Here is a 14,988-nt window from a genome sequence, read left to right as displayed (position 1 = left end):
CCCCCCCTCTGCATGTAGGTCGACCTCTGGCATCTGTTCTTTGCCCAGATAGGACGGGGTTAAAGGAGCAGCTGATTAGGGGACTCTGGCTCACTCAGGCTGTGGGGAGGGAGGGGTACGGATGAGGAGCGAGCCTGCGGCGGCAGAGGTCAGTATCACTTTGCACCAGCCTGAGGTGTGCTGTGCCTTCTCCCAGGGAAGTTGTCCCTGGATCACGGGACCCTGATAGTGTGGGCTGCACAGGCTCCCGGGAGGGGAGGTGTGGACAGTGCTTGCACACAGGCTTCTTGGTGGCTGCAGCAGCGGCCTTCGCGTTTCATGCCAGTCTCCAGTGTCCATGCTGATAGCCGCTGCTCGTACCTGTCTCTAGAGCTCGTTTAGGCGGTGCTCTGAATCATCTCTCCTCACGCATGCTGAAACAATGGTCTCTTGCCTCTTAGGCAGCTCCAGACTTTTTCCCGGACTCCCTCCCAGCTAGCTGTGGCACACTAGGCCCCTTCAGGCTGTGTTCCCACAGCCAACTCCAGTCCTCTCCCTGGGATCCGACCTCCAAAGCCAGAGCCTTAGCTCCCAGCCCCCGCCCACCCCGGCAGGTGAGCAGACAAGCCTCTCAGGCTGGTGAGTGCTGGTCGGCACCGATCCTCTTTGGGGGAATCTCTCCACTTTGCCCTCTGTACCCCTGTTGCTGTGTTCTCCTCCTTGGCTCCAAAGCTTCCTCCCCACCACCCCCCATCTACACTAGTGAAGGGGCTTCCCAGTGTGTGGAAACCTTTCCTGCTTCACAGCTCCCTCCCACTGGTGCAGGTCCTGTCCCTATTCTTTTGTCTCTGTTTTTTCTTTTGCCCTACCCAGGTACATGGGGAGTTCCTTGCCTTTTGGGAGGTCTGAGGCCTTCTGCCAGAGTTCAGTAGGTGTTCTGTAGGAGTTGTTCCACATGTAGATGTATTTCTCATGTATCTGTGGAGAGGAAGGTGATCTCCACGTCTTACTCCTCCGCCATCTTTCTGATTGCTTCTTACAACCAACCAGGATTGCTTGTAATTACCTGCCTCAAAATTCCCATCTCAAGGTTTCAGAAATTGTGTGCCCCTGTGACTATGATGGGAACAGCATTCATAAGGTGCACAGACAAGTTCAGCTTGACACCCATGCAAAACAGCACTTAACATTGTCAGGAGATCAAAGCTGCTGAGGCAGCAGGATTTTCCCCAGTCTCCTCCACTTCCTCTATTTTGATTCTAATTATGGGGGAGATGCACCCAAAGTATACTTGATACAGAGAAGCACTTCCTTCTATCACTCACGTGCCAGACCCTGGTAGCATAAAATCATATGAACCAGGGTGTAAAGGAAAGAAAGTTGTAAACAGGGCCAAATAAATGCAGATATAGCTTCTGTTCTCTCCCCAGATGGTTCATGTCCCCTCCCCAGCAGGTCTGTAGTTGGTGCCAACCTGAGGGGAATAGGTTAGAACACCTTTTGGATACTGTGGATGGTTTTCCCACCAGCTGCGCCTGCCTAAGCTAAATGAATTGGTTAATTGAAGCAATTACCTGGCAATTCAAGTCCAAACACCACCCCATCATCAGGAGGAAAAAGAATAATGTGGAGTTTTTGACAAATTAGTTAGACTGACTGCAGCCTGTGCATAGATTTACAGGTTGAGTTAAAGGGGTGTGGCACTTCCATCCTTGAGGACACAGATCAGGCTTCACATGGGCTTACTCTGAACTCTGAACACATGTGTGTATGTGAAGAGTAGTGGTTTTCAAGTGTTAACAAGCATCAGAAAAGAGAATCACCAGGAGAGTTTGTTAAAACTCAAATCTGTGGGCTCCACCTCCAGAATTTCTGGTTCACTAAGTCTGGCGTGAGGCCTGGGAAAGTGCATGTCTAACAAGTCCAAATTGACATGAATGCCACTGGTCCAGGGACCACATTTTGAGAACCACTGATCTGGGGCTCTCTCTCTCAAGAAAATGAAAACAGTACAAGGCTTCCTATGGCAAATCCATGCTCTGCCACCTCTTGGAAACTCAAACGAGGCTGAGATGTATTTATTCATTCAACCTGCAAAGAGTTTGTTGAGCACCCAAGTGATGCTCACCTTGGTGATACAGCGATAAGCACCAGTCTTTATCCTCAAGAGGCTCCCATTCTGGTGGAAAGACAGACACGAAACCAGATGAAGATGAGGATGAGGCAGTGTGAGAAGTGATATCACAGAGGTAAAGACTGGATGCCACTGGGAACACAGACACTCCACTGGGACTGGAGGTTTATCACTTTTGGGCTTGGTGGGATAGCAAAGAATTGAGAATAAAGGCGTTAAGGTTGAGAGGTCTGTTAACATCCATAAAAGTCAGCCTTACTGAATCCAAGGGCTGCACCCATAAAAGTCAGTCTTACTGAATCCAAGGGTTGTCATAGGCAAGCTCCCTGATTTCAGGGACCATTTATGCCACTAAGATCTCCATCTGCCCGTCTGCACACAGTAGGTTTTTAGTGTATGAATGAGTTGCTGTCAATGTTTCATAAATGCTGTCTAAGGACACAATCTGCCCAATGAAAAATGTATGGAGAGAGGTAGCTTTTTTCAAATTGACTCCTGAATCAGAGTCAGAGGAAAAGAACAGTTAATCACCACAAATCTGGTTGAATTTGGACTGGCAGATTTTGAAATGAAAACAAAAAAACACAAAAAACCCTGAATCCTATGATCAACTCCTTGAACCTGCTACTTCCTCATAATCGGTAGGGTTTGTTTGTTTTTTTTTTCACTTTACTGAAAATCAACTGTATTTGGCAAGTAGTTATTTTTGGATGAACAAAGTTATCAGGTACAAAAATAGATGATATTCTTCCAGCATTCTTTGACAACAGCCACAGGCAGCAAGGTGCTTGTTCACAGTGACGTTTTTGTTATGCAAATAGTTTGATGCAGTTCATTTTTGAAAAATTATGCTGACATTCATGGCTAACATTTGGCCTGGTGAAATGAAATAGGTATTAATGTTTGAGCTAAAGCATTCCAAAAATAAGGGTAAGTAGACCTTTTCATGAATTCAAAATGAAGAGGGTGTTTATGTTCCTTAATTTAAGGCAATATGCCAACATTTATTTTTAATAATACTTTGCTGATTCAATTAAGATCATGTAATAAAATCAATTGCTATAATTCCTTCACTAACCTCTTGGAAAGGCTTTTTCCTTTTCTTTGGTTCAGGGGCTCCTGAGTTTAGATGGATTTTTTTTAACATTCCTTTTTTGGATTAGTCAATGAACAAAGTAGAAGATCACGTACTTCTTCCTTTTAGCAAGTAGACAAAAGTCTTTGTTCTGTGCCTGGACTATTTTTTTGGAGATGCACTAAAGCCTGAAGCAATAAGTAGCTAAGACACTTAGGCAAATTAAAAGACAGGGAGATAAATTTTAACTACTTGTCCAACACTTTTCCTGTCTAAGATTTTATGGAACATATAATAAATGGTGACCTCACTTTTATGTTACATATCAACTTTCCCTTTGATTGGTAAAGGAATGTCTTAATTTACAAATAAGCCATGTTCCCAAAGTTTGTAAGCCAGTTGTTTTAAACTTGGAATGTTTTTCCCACAGAAATATGTTATAAATTGTGGTCTGACTAGATTAGCCCACATAAGCATGTTTTATTTATAATACAACCTATCTATTGTATTGAAATATAGGAGCAGACAATAAATATCAATACTTTATGAATAATTTTAAAAGCAGTGATTTTGAATAAAAAACTAAAATTTCACTTCAAGATACTCGAAGAAAAGAAGGTTTAGGTAAAGATCAATAGGGTAGATGAAAACTTTTGGTGAAGATGATGAAGTGGGATCCTGAAACTATTAATACCTTAGTATTTGATGACATTTATCATTTATAGTATTATGTCAAAACACATATCAGGTGTAACCCTAAATATCCTGTTTGCTTATTAGCCATGGTTAGTGTTGAACTTTAGTTTATAAAAAACGAAGGATGGGGTGGTAGTGATCTTTAAACAAACAACGTGAAGCATTCATTTGTAGTCCTTCTTACTGTTACATTTCTTTATATAATCACTTGATAAATAGTGACTTATCCACTGGCCCAAAGATCCAAGAGTGCAGATATCCGTCTTTGCTAACCATTATATCCTCAGCACTTAGCAGAGAGCCAAGTACAGCTGCTTGGAAGTATTGCTTGAATGACTAAAAAAGAAAAAGAGGAATGGTCTAAAGAATATAGAATTGCAGATGCATTAAAAATGAGTGTCTGATATTATATTTATTATTAGTCTCTGTGTAGCCAAAGAGTGGAGAGTTGTAGCCAAAGACAGACGTATAAAGAGAAATTTCCCAGGAGATAAGGACAGTTGGTAATACAATTTGCTTGGTGAAAGCCAAGCTGTTAGGTCTGTCCAAGTTTTCTTTGGTTGTTGTTTCAAAATAAGGGAGATTGGGATTGATCAGCTTTAGGATAGTTCAGTGGCAAAGAAGGACCCCTGCAAGAATCATCAGAGGCTTGTGTACAAAAGGTGGGGCAGTAGGAGAGTTCTGCTCAGTGTGCAGGCGTTGGATGGATAGAAGCGCTCTCTGTATGTAGAGAATTTTAAAAGAAAATTTACAAAGAGAAGTCAGTCTGCTCTTTAGTATTACTATGTACCTGCAACTCTAAAAACATCAGTGATAAAATATTCCTCTGTAACCAGATCTCTTTTGGTCTAAATTCTAAAAAATTCCTGCAGTTACTCTTGTTTTAATTTAGTTAGTATTGAGTTTTCATCTGGAGTTTGTAAACTCCAAATTAGCATATTTTAATTCCTTATCTTTTTACTAAGCTTTGTAGTCTAAGTGGAAGTTAATTCAGAGAACTTCTAGTTGCATAGTGGGTCCCCCAACACAGGAGGCCTTGGATATACATGTTTATCTTAAGAGTAAGTTCTTAAGGGTTTGGAATAATCCAAGTTCATTTCAGGTACAGTTTGTGCCTACAACTCCTGAGATACTACGTATTCCTTACAGGAGGTTTGAAAAAGCAACTAAAGTAACTAAAAACTTGAAGAAACAGAATGTGAGTTTTGGACTAAATTTTTTCATGTGCAACATTTTCCTTAATCTGGGTTCTGTGGAGGGACTTTAGAGGGTCTCAGAAACTACTGAAATAGAATGCAGAATGTGTATGTGTGTATATGTGTATCTTTAAGAAGATGTTCTGTAAGTTTAACCAAAGAGGTCTGTGACCCAAAAAACATAAAGTGTATCCAAAGTCTCTTCTATATTCTTTTTTTTTTTGGCTGTGCCACACAGCTTGTGGGATCTTATTTCCCAGACCAGGGATTGAACTCGGGCCCTCCACAGTGAGAAAGTGGAGTCCTAACCACTGGACTGCCAGGGAAGTCCCTATTATAATATCCTTTTTAAAAAAACATTTTTAATTTTTTAAAATTTTTGGCTGCGTTGTGTCTTCATTGCTGTGTGCGGGCTTTCTTTAGTTGCAGCGAGTGGGGGCTATTCTTTGTTGCGGTGCGCAGGCTTCTCCTTGCAGTGGCATCTCTTGTTGCAGAGCATGGGTTCTAGGCATTCAGGCTTCAGTAGTTGTGGCACATGGGCTCAGAACCTGTGGCTCGTGGACTCTAGAGCTCAGGCTCAGTAGTTGTGGCTCACAAGCTTAATTGCTCTGAGGCATGTGGGATCTTCCCGGACCAGCGCTCGAACCTGTGTCTCCTGCATTAGCAGGCAGATTCTTAACCACTGTGCCACCAGGGAAGTCCCTCTTCTATATTCTTTGATATTTTATAATACACAGAGTCAAATGAGGAAACATTTTTCTATGAAGATATGTGAATTATAATTATAGTCATATATGTAGTATATGACATGTTGTTAATTATAATATAATATATATTAATATTATATATAATACTCTTGCAAAAGGTGAATTTGAAATCTAAGGAGGTTTATTTATTAATGAAGAGCAAAAAAGGATATAAATAGATGTTCCCATCCACAAGTGATCCCCTTATATAGTGAATATATACATTTTATGGATTGCATGATATTGAATATCTGGAACATCATTTTGATGTGTTTGAATAAAAGTTTGGCCTTTAATGGCTGAGAATTACAGAATTTTAGCATGGAAGGGATAGTAGTAAGTCTGAACTTAGTTCCGGCTGCTAGCACTGACTTTAAGCTCAGGTGAAATAAAATAGTTGCCTAAAGATTTGTATCTAAAAGAATAGTAATAGTTAAAATTTGTTGGGTGCTTATTATATGTTGAGCACATGCTTTTATGAATTATCTCATTTATTCTTACAATATACTTATCATTATACAGGTCCTATATTACATATGAAGTAACTAAAATCTAGGGAAATTAGGTAACTTATCCAGGATAATACAACTTGAAGGTGGAAAATGAGAATTCTGTCATTCTGTCTCCCTCCAGGGCCTGCTCACTTCACCACCACCCTAAAGCGACTCCCTGCCATGATATAACTTGACTTTATCTGTTTCCAAAACGTCCTAGTACCACAGTTTCTTGACAGATCCACTCCTATCCCAAGTTGATAAACAACTATCCTTTGATTAAATAATTCCAGGGAGGAAATTCCAGCACTTTTCTCAATTGTCCATTGTGGTAACAAATTCTTCTTTAAAGGAAACTGTTCTGGAATGTTTATGGAAGGCTAACATTGAGGTAGGCCCAGCCTCAAATATCATACTAGACAAGTTCCTCTCTGATCATTGCTTTTCTGAGCACAGAAACACTGTAAATGGGATTAATAAGAACAGGTCCAGATGGGATATAATTGATCACAAAGAGGAGCGTGCGTGCGTGTGTGTGTGTGTGTGTGTGTGTGTGTGTGTGTGTGTGTATGCTATAGCGCATTTTGAAAAATAATTTGTTCCTTAATATAAATATTTAGAATTGATGGTGGTATTTGCTCGGCATTGCCAGAAAGTAGAGACTGATAGCAAAGACTTACTGAAAATACTTTACTGGGGAGCGTGACCCTAGGGAGCATGTGAGGGATAGAAGGAGGGACCCAGCTAAGGATGAAGAGCCAGTACGAGGATGTGTTATCTAGCTGGCCACTGCTTCAGTTGCCTGGCTTCTCGGGAAGACCATCTGAGGAGCTCTATGGAACACATTTCAGGACCCTTTGTTGGAGGATGGAGAAGGGAACAGATATCCATGGACTCCCACTGGTCAAAGATTTACCACAGGGTGTTTAAGCTGTCACACTTCTTTCTGGGCTTTCGTCTAAACAAAAACTTCAGCCAACAAGCCTCTGGGTGGGACGAGAGATGTAAGAGAGGCCTCGGGTGAGACACTGTCAGATTGGACCTGTGTGAAACCAGTCGGAGCCCATTTAGAACTTGGCTCCTGCAGTGGCTAAAAGAGACAGGCCCAGAGGATAGGAGGTGGTACATGGGAGGTGTGATATAGCAAGTAACATTATTTTATTATTATTTTAATCAAATTATTTTATTATTTGATTCAGTTTTTCATTTTTTGGCCTACTTTCCTATAAGGAATGTCCTATGTATCATATTCATTGGGTTTAATGGAAGATTCTCAAGCTTTCATTTTCTGTTCATTCTTTGAATATTTATTGGGTATTTACAGATATTCATTGAGTGTATGAGACCTGCGCAGGGAACTGGGGGTAGAAATATAAACTCACATGACTCCCTGCTGTCATAAAGCTTACTATGTTATCCACACTGAGCCTACTACAGTACTAGCACACAGTAGGCACTTTTTAAAGAAATGAAATGGCCTTCTGAGAATAAGCATTAAGTACTATGCAAATCTTAAATGACCAGAAGGGTGTCCTACTAGATAAACCACCTAATCGTTCTTGTAGGAAGTCTCTCACCCCCTGCTGTAAATGGCTTATGTCTGCCAAGGGAGTAGACTGTTTATTATCTATGTACTGCCTAGGGATAGGGGAGGCTGAAATTTAGACAGATTTCTGTACTTCAGTGTAAGGTGCCTCCGAGGCATAAAAACATTCGGAGGAGCTGAAATCCGGGAGCAGTAGCAGCTGTAGCAGCAACCACACCTACACTCACCTGGCAGCCTTCCCAGGCGGAAGGTGGAAGATGCCCTGTCCACTTGCCAGCACTCTTTCCTTGAGCATCCTAGTGGCCAAACAACCACTTGCGTGACTCTACCCAAAGCGCCTGGTTTCGGGAGCCAACTCGTTGCAGCGCTTCCCTGGGTGGGAAATATTGATACCGTACAATCTTTTTTTTTTTTTTTTTTTTTTTTTTTTTTGCGGTATGTGGGCCTCTCACTGTTGTGGCCTCTCCCGCTGCGGAACGCAGGCTCTGGACGCGCAGGCCCAGCGGCCATGGCTCATGGGCCCAGCCGCTCCACGGCATGTGGGATCTTCCCGGAACGGGGCACGAACCCGTGTCTCCTGCATCGGCAGGCGGACTCTCAACCACTGCGCCACCAGGGAAGCTCCCCTTACAACTTTTGATACACAGTTGGCTGAATTCTGTTGGTCACAAGCAAAATGCCCTGCCAGGGTTACACACACACACACACACACACACACACACACACACACACACCCCATAATAAACTTTCCAGTGCCTTAGAAAGCTACTGAAATAAATATAAAACCAGATTTAAATTATTCAAATGATAACATTTCGGAGGACAGGAAAGTCTTCCTAGCCCTGTTGGTGCTTTCCCTCACTCCAGACCCGCCTTCTGGCCTTCTGTGACACTGAAGCCCTAGGTAACATCATGCTGATTACCTCCGAATTAGCTGATGTATGGGGAGCTGTCACTGTTCTTTAGTATTCACATTAAACTCTCAGGGCAGAGTGACCAGAGCATGCCTGTGCTTTATGGGGCAGTCAAGGCAGCCAGGCTGCTGGAGGCTTTCAAGGGGAACCTTCCACCTGTGGGGAGCGGCGGGGCCATTGTGTAGCTGCCGCAGGGCAGCGGCCCCCAGGCTGAGAACTGGAAGGACAGAAAGGTAAACTCAGTTGGCTCTTCAAAGGACTCGCTCTAGTGACTGAGCACAAAGCCCCCGGTAGCCACCTCTACCTCATTCCCCAACAAGAATTTCATGGTTCAAAAAAAGTAAGGATTTCTTCTGGAGAAGAGATCTGCAGGCCTAGCTCACCTCTCCCCTGGTGCCAACGGTAGAGTTGGGGACAAACCGCCTTGGAGAGAGCATCCGGGGCAACGCGCCAGCTCGTGTGCCTGCTAAAAGGACAGATGCGCGTTGCTGTGTGTGGAGAGTGGGGATGGGGGACGGGGGTGGGGGCTTGTTAAAACGCTTCTCAGTTCTGAGGGGAAGAAAGGCGGAAGTGCGAGGATACACGGAGAGCGGGACGAGTGTAGGCTCCGCGGCCGCAGAGTGTGCGTCGGGGGTGGAGTCGGGGTGTGGTCTGGGAGGCGTAGGAGGGATGGGGGCGCACAAGTTACTGGAACAGGCGGACAGACAGGTTGCAGTTACAAATCATCAAGCCCCAAATCAATCACTCATTCCATTTAGAAGTACCTCTCCTCCACACACACACAAAAAAGAAAGAAACAAAATGTTTAAAACGATCTGGGGGCAGGGAAGGAGGGGAGAAAATGCGCCACGGTTACCCCTTTAGTTTAATACTGTCTCTTCCACAGGGGAATTAGATGACCCCACGATCCAGAAATGTGTGGGAAAGCAGCAAGAACCCTTTCTGGGAAGCACGTAATAAAATCAAGTCACTTTGGATGGTTTCATCTTCAAGCTACAAAGTAACCTCGGGATCTTAGATTAGCCATTTTAATCTTCCTGTGCCTCAGTTTCCTCATCTGTCCTCCGAGAGTAACACGTGCTGGACCTCTGCGCGGGGCTGTGGTAGAGATGAGACTGAGAGCGGTGTGGGTGAGCTGTCTGAAGCCGGCACCACGTTCCTTCCGCCCGCGCCACCAAGGAACGTTGGTGTTATCCTGGAGCCCCAGGGACCCGGTGGGGGAAGACTCGAGCTCTAAAATTAGTCCAGCTTCCAGGCCCGGCGCCCGGAGCGCCCTCCAGCTCGCCGCGCCTCCCCCATCACCCCCCTTTCCACCCGCCCCTTCTCCCCTGCGCGGCGCTCCGAGATCGCTAGTCATCCCGGACGCCGGCGCTTCTCTCCCCCTCGCCCTTTGCGCTCGCGGTTTGGGAGGAGGAGACAGCGACAGAGAAGGGAGAGGGGGAGATGAGAGAGAGGGGCTTGGCCATAAGTCGGCGTCGGCTGTGATGGGGAGCTGGGAGCAGCCAGGCGCCGAGCAGTAGCGGCGGCGGCGGCAGCTCGGAGCACACACGAGAGCCGGCGCTCCTTCCGGCAGGCTGCGCTGTGATCTGGGCTGCGGATTGGGATCTCGCGCCACCGTCCCCCTCCTCCCGCTGCCGTTCTCCTCCTCGCAGCTCCGCTCCTCCGCCTGCGAGCCCCGGCGGCGTCCCGAGCGCTGAGCGCCTCTGCTCGTGGCTCCAGTCCCCGCTAGCGCGCTACAGGCACTGCGGCGGCAGCGGCCGGGTGGCCGGCTCGCCCCGGGCACGAGCGCCGGGAGAGGAAGAACAGCGGGGGAAGCGCCTGGTGTAGCGGAGGATCGCCGGCGGAGGCAAGGGTGTGTGGGCATTTTAAACGTGATTATTTGGCTGCCCGGTGCACCGGCTGGAGCGCGCCTTCCGGAGCACAGCTCTAGCTGCCGGGTGCAAACTGGCTGCGAGGTGGGCTCGGGTAGGCGAGAGCCTGCGGAGCGCGTGGGGGAAACTTTTCACCTTGTAAAGTTCCTGCCTCAGCACAGCTCCGAGCAGTCTTTGCTGCTGCAAGAAGGAGGAGAAGGAGACTAGGTCTCGTGGCGGTAGCCGGGAGGTTGGCATAGAGAGTTGGTTAAGTTTGGGGCTGAGGATTTGGAGAGGGGCCCCGAGGGGGCTTGCAGATCAGTGCACCCATCCCCCGACCCCCCGAGCCCCGGCCGCCCGCTGCAGGTGGATGAGAGGGTCCAGGCGGCGAACCTGCTTGGTAGCCGTTGCCTGTCGGGCGCTGTGGGGACGTTCAGATGCCAATGGATGCACTTGAGGGACCCGGAGGCTCAAGTTGGGTCGTCGCTTGGCAAGGCGCAGGGTGGAGCAGGGAGCCCAGACTCCACTTTGGCCAGGGAGGGGAAAGGGTTACTAGACATTCTGCGGGTCCACTCCATGCTTGACTCCGGTTTGCGGGGGTCATGGGCAGGGTGAGATGTGCTGAATGTCAGCGGCTCTCGGACTGGGGCGACAGTCTTTTACGGAGTGGCGGGGAGGTGGGACTTTCCCTGCTATCTTGACAGGGAGAGGGAAACGGAGTGTCTTGGGAGTGCACGAATTTTGGCGGGCGTGCGTGAAGGTTGCTTGTCTATGAAAAGAAAGCCGCGCGGGTTTGAGGGTCCTGGGGCCGCGTTGCGGCCCTCCCTGGGTTGGGGAGTGTTGGCGAACGCGAGGGCGCGCCAGCTCCACTCTCAGGGCCCCCTCTCGGGCGGTGCCGGGTAGACTCCCCGGTGGGGACCAGTGTGGGTGCGAGGTCCGGGCGGGGGTTTGAGGCGCGCGGGCGGGGAGGCAGCCGAGGTGGCCGGGGCAGTCTTCTCGCGGCGCGCTGAGCACCAGGATTCCGCCAGTGGGGGTCGCTGAGCTAAAGTGCATCTGGCCCCCCGGCTTGCGCGAGGTGGCGGGCCCGGGTATTTTTAGCAGCACTGTGGTCCGTACTCCTCCCTCCACTCTCCCGCTGACTTCTGTCGCGTGTGCTTTCCGAGACGGTTAAACATTGACCGCGATTAGGCTTCGCGGAAAGCAACTTTCATTGTTCGCTTTTCCCTGCTCGGCTCTCGTGGGCGCGGGCGAGCAGGGGGCAAGGATGCGGGGGTGGCGGGAGGCTGGCTGTGAACTGAGGGAGCCTCTTGTGTAGCCTGCGACAAGAGGAGAGGAGGGCGCTTCTGGGATGTGTGCGTGGTGATGGTGGTGGCATCCAGCGGCTGCAGCTCCGCGTGATAATGGGGGCAAACCTGGCAGTGGAAGGGGATCCCAGAAAGCATGTGAAGAGGGAGGGAGCCTTCAGGGACCTGGCGAGGTCATCGTGGAGGGGCGGGGCGGGTGGGAAAGGCCCCCGGGAGGGAAAGGCGCCGGCGGCCTGGAGCGTGGCCGCTCGGTGGCCTGGGCTCGCGGCGTCTGGCCGGTTCAACCTTCCTCGGCCCCGGGCTCCGTCTCATCGCCACCGCGCGCCGAGCGGGACGCTTGCTTCTGGTTGGGGCGAACCTGCAGCAACCGCGGTGGGAGGCTGGGAGGGAAGCGCGGAGCGCGCTGCTGCTTGAAGAGTCTTTTCTCCTCCTCTCCCCCCAGTCTCCCGCTCCTCCCCGCCCCCAGACTCCGGCGCGTTTGTTTTCCCAGTTGGATCCCACTTCCATTTACAAGTGTCAGACAAACCCGCGCGAACCTCCCCCATTCACCCTGGCCCCAGCCAGACGCGGGAGGGGCCGGGGGCGAGCTGTCTGGGGAGCGCCTAGGGCTGTGCGACGCTCCCACGGGGGGGCTGGACTAGCTTGGATTCACATCTGTGGGTCCTTGATGTTTAAAAAAGAGACACGTAAACAAACCACGAAACCCAAATCGCTCTGGCCACTTGTATTCCGCCGCTTTTCTCCTCCTCGCCTCGGACGTTTTAATTTTCTGGCCCCAACGCCTGTCTTTTAAAAGGCGAGTCAGGGGCGGTGGGAGGCCAGGGGCGGGGGAGCGGGCCGACCAGTTCATCACGGTGGATTTGTGCTCCCGGCTTTGTTGCTAGGATTAGATTCTCTGATTCCGCCCCGGCTGGGTTAAAATACATGCAGAAAGACTGAGAACCGACCAGAAGGACTGTAGACGACTTTGCCCCCATCCAGGCGGCAAGTCCAGGTGGTGGAATGGGGAAGCCCGCCATCTAGGAATCGAGAACTGCGGTGCTCCCTTCTCAGTATCAATCAAAGAGAGCCGGGATTTCGCTTCCACCGGCAGGCACGCAACTTCTCTTAACGTTTATCGAAAGCCTGAATGATGTTCTGGTTTGTGACGTGGAGATTTGAATCTGAGAAGGAAAGGAAGGGAGGGGATGGAAGAGAGAGAAGGAGGGAGAGAGATGGAGAGATTGAGATTCTGCAGAATCCTGGAACTGCACTGAGCCAACTGCTCCTTTTTTTTTTTTTGAGTTCGTATTCCTAAATTGGAGCAGTTGAGCAGTGAGAGAATAAAGGACAGACAAGAAAACCAGGGCGCCAAGAGACAAAGACAAAAAAATGCATAATAACTTTAGCGCTTTGATGTGCTTTTTTTCCTCATAGGGTGGGGTGGGGGAAGGGTATTTAACGTTTTACAAGGAGAAAAGTTGGCTCTTAGAATTAAGCGGTATGCTGATATTTAATCGTGAATCCTTGTTGTTGCCTTTTTTGGAACTTGGACAATGAATGGTGGTGGGGCCAGTTTCTGTGCACAGTGAGCTGGGATGAGAAAGTTCCCAGAACTGTCCAGTTATAATGTCTTCATATCAGAGCCACACAGAGACCTTCACATGAGAGGCAGCTGGCTCAGAGATCAGAAATCGGTCAGCTGCTGGGCTGGCTCCATGTCTTGGAGCTGTAGAATTTTCACAGCCAGTGTTTGTTGACCAGTGACTGGCTATCAAGCCCCCCTCCCCTTTTTTTCAAATTTATTTGTTCTGGTTCCTGGCAGAGTCATTTTGGGGATTAAAAAAAAAATTGGACCCAGTCTATCTGTTAACTAGCAATTACAATTGTGCTGAGCTACTCAAAAATGAAATGAGTAGCAATAAACAGAGTGGCTGCCCACTGACCTGTATGTTGTATGGTTATTTTGCCAGCTCACAGCTTTTTGTAAAGCAACGGCTCTTCACGCTGCTCACAGAAGAATTTTTTGATGACATAACTTTGATGACACATTTCTAATGTGTCAGGTTATGTTATCAGCCTTGCTTTCTTCATATGCTGCAGAATGACCCACTGTAATCTGGGTAATGAATAGAAGTAGGCAGTTACCAGTGAGGAGAGGATATTTAGTCATTAGCGGCTGGTGTGAGGAGTGGCTCTTGTGTTGTTATGCTCTTTATTAATAGCTCATGAGGCAAAGAGGACCATGGTGGCTTTATTTTCCTGTTTGTGGAGTTGGGTGTGGCTTTCCTTGACACCCCACTTCTGTCTGGTTGACTGGTAGGTTGACTTTTTCCTGCTGAGCAAGAGGGAAAGAATAATATTGGTGATGTTTGGTTACTTGAATTGTGAGTCATTCTACGTTCTTTCCTTCTGCAAGAGCACTGAGTGGGGATCATCTGATGGGATCAGATGGGACCATACATTTGGATTGATTTCCTTTGATTGCTGGGGAAGGACTATTGATGAACTGTTGTCTTTGCCGATTGTGACAAACACCAGGAAGGAATGATAATCTAAAAGAGATCTGACAGACCTAGTAGGGAGGACATGTCTGCTGCCAAATTCCTTCCGGAAGATAAGAGAGCCCCTGATTTCCACAGATGTGCAGAGTCTTAAAAAATTAAAGGAAGAAACACAACCCCAGTGTAGATTGCTTTGCTTATTGATATAATTTTCTGAAATACGTTTCAGTCTCTAATTGTTGAATATGTCTTTATGAGCTTCTTTCTACACCATTGTGAGGGTTGGCTCTATTTTTATAGTCTGTCCTTTGAGGATACCATGCCTACTGCCTAGTAGACACTAAATAAATATTTGTGGCTTAGGTGACTTCCTCTGTGAAGACCCTGATGGTACATTTCTTTTCTGTGTTTCGCTCAATTTTATTCTACAGGCGTCTCAAACTTACTGATTTTTCTGTCAATTGAAGAGTATCTACTTCTTTAACTGGCTTTTTTCTTTCTTCGTTTACACTGCTTCTTTTCCCCAAATTTCTTTCCAAGAATAACTTTAGGAAAGCTTACCTTTCCTTAA

At 47.6% G+C, this 14,988-nt stretch overlaps 1 protein-coding gene across 5 annotated transcripts in view; it reads left to right on the top strand.

The window, feature by feature from the left end:
• Nucleotides 1–10,118: 10,118 nt before the first annotated feature.
• Nucleotides 10,119–14,988, top strand: part of FAT3 (FAT atypical cadherin 3) — a 719,190-nt gene continuing 714,320 nt past the window's right edge. For 4 of the 5 annotated variants that reach the window (XM_067038291.1, XM_059068671.2, XM_067038292.1 and 1 more), the window contains exon 1: nt 10,134–10,632. The gene's annotated coding sequence lies outside the window, so the exon portion shown is untranslated. Of the gene's footprint in view, nt 10,633–14,988 lie in introns of all 5 variants that reach the window. The other variant, XM_067038294.1, reaches the window with a different exon arrangement.

The sequence above is a fragment of the Kogia breviceps genome, chromosome 7, assembly GCF_026419965.1.
Source record: "Kogia breviceps isolate mKogBre1 chromosome 7, mKogBre1 haplotype 1, whole genome shotgun sequence".
Taxonomy (NCBI): Eukaryota; Metazoa; Chordata; class Mammalia; order Artiodactyla; family Physeteridae; genus Kogia; species Kogia breviceps.
The sequence above is the reverse complement of the archived record's forward strand: the minus strand, read 5'-3'. Positions and strand labels throughout refer to the sequence as shown.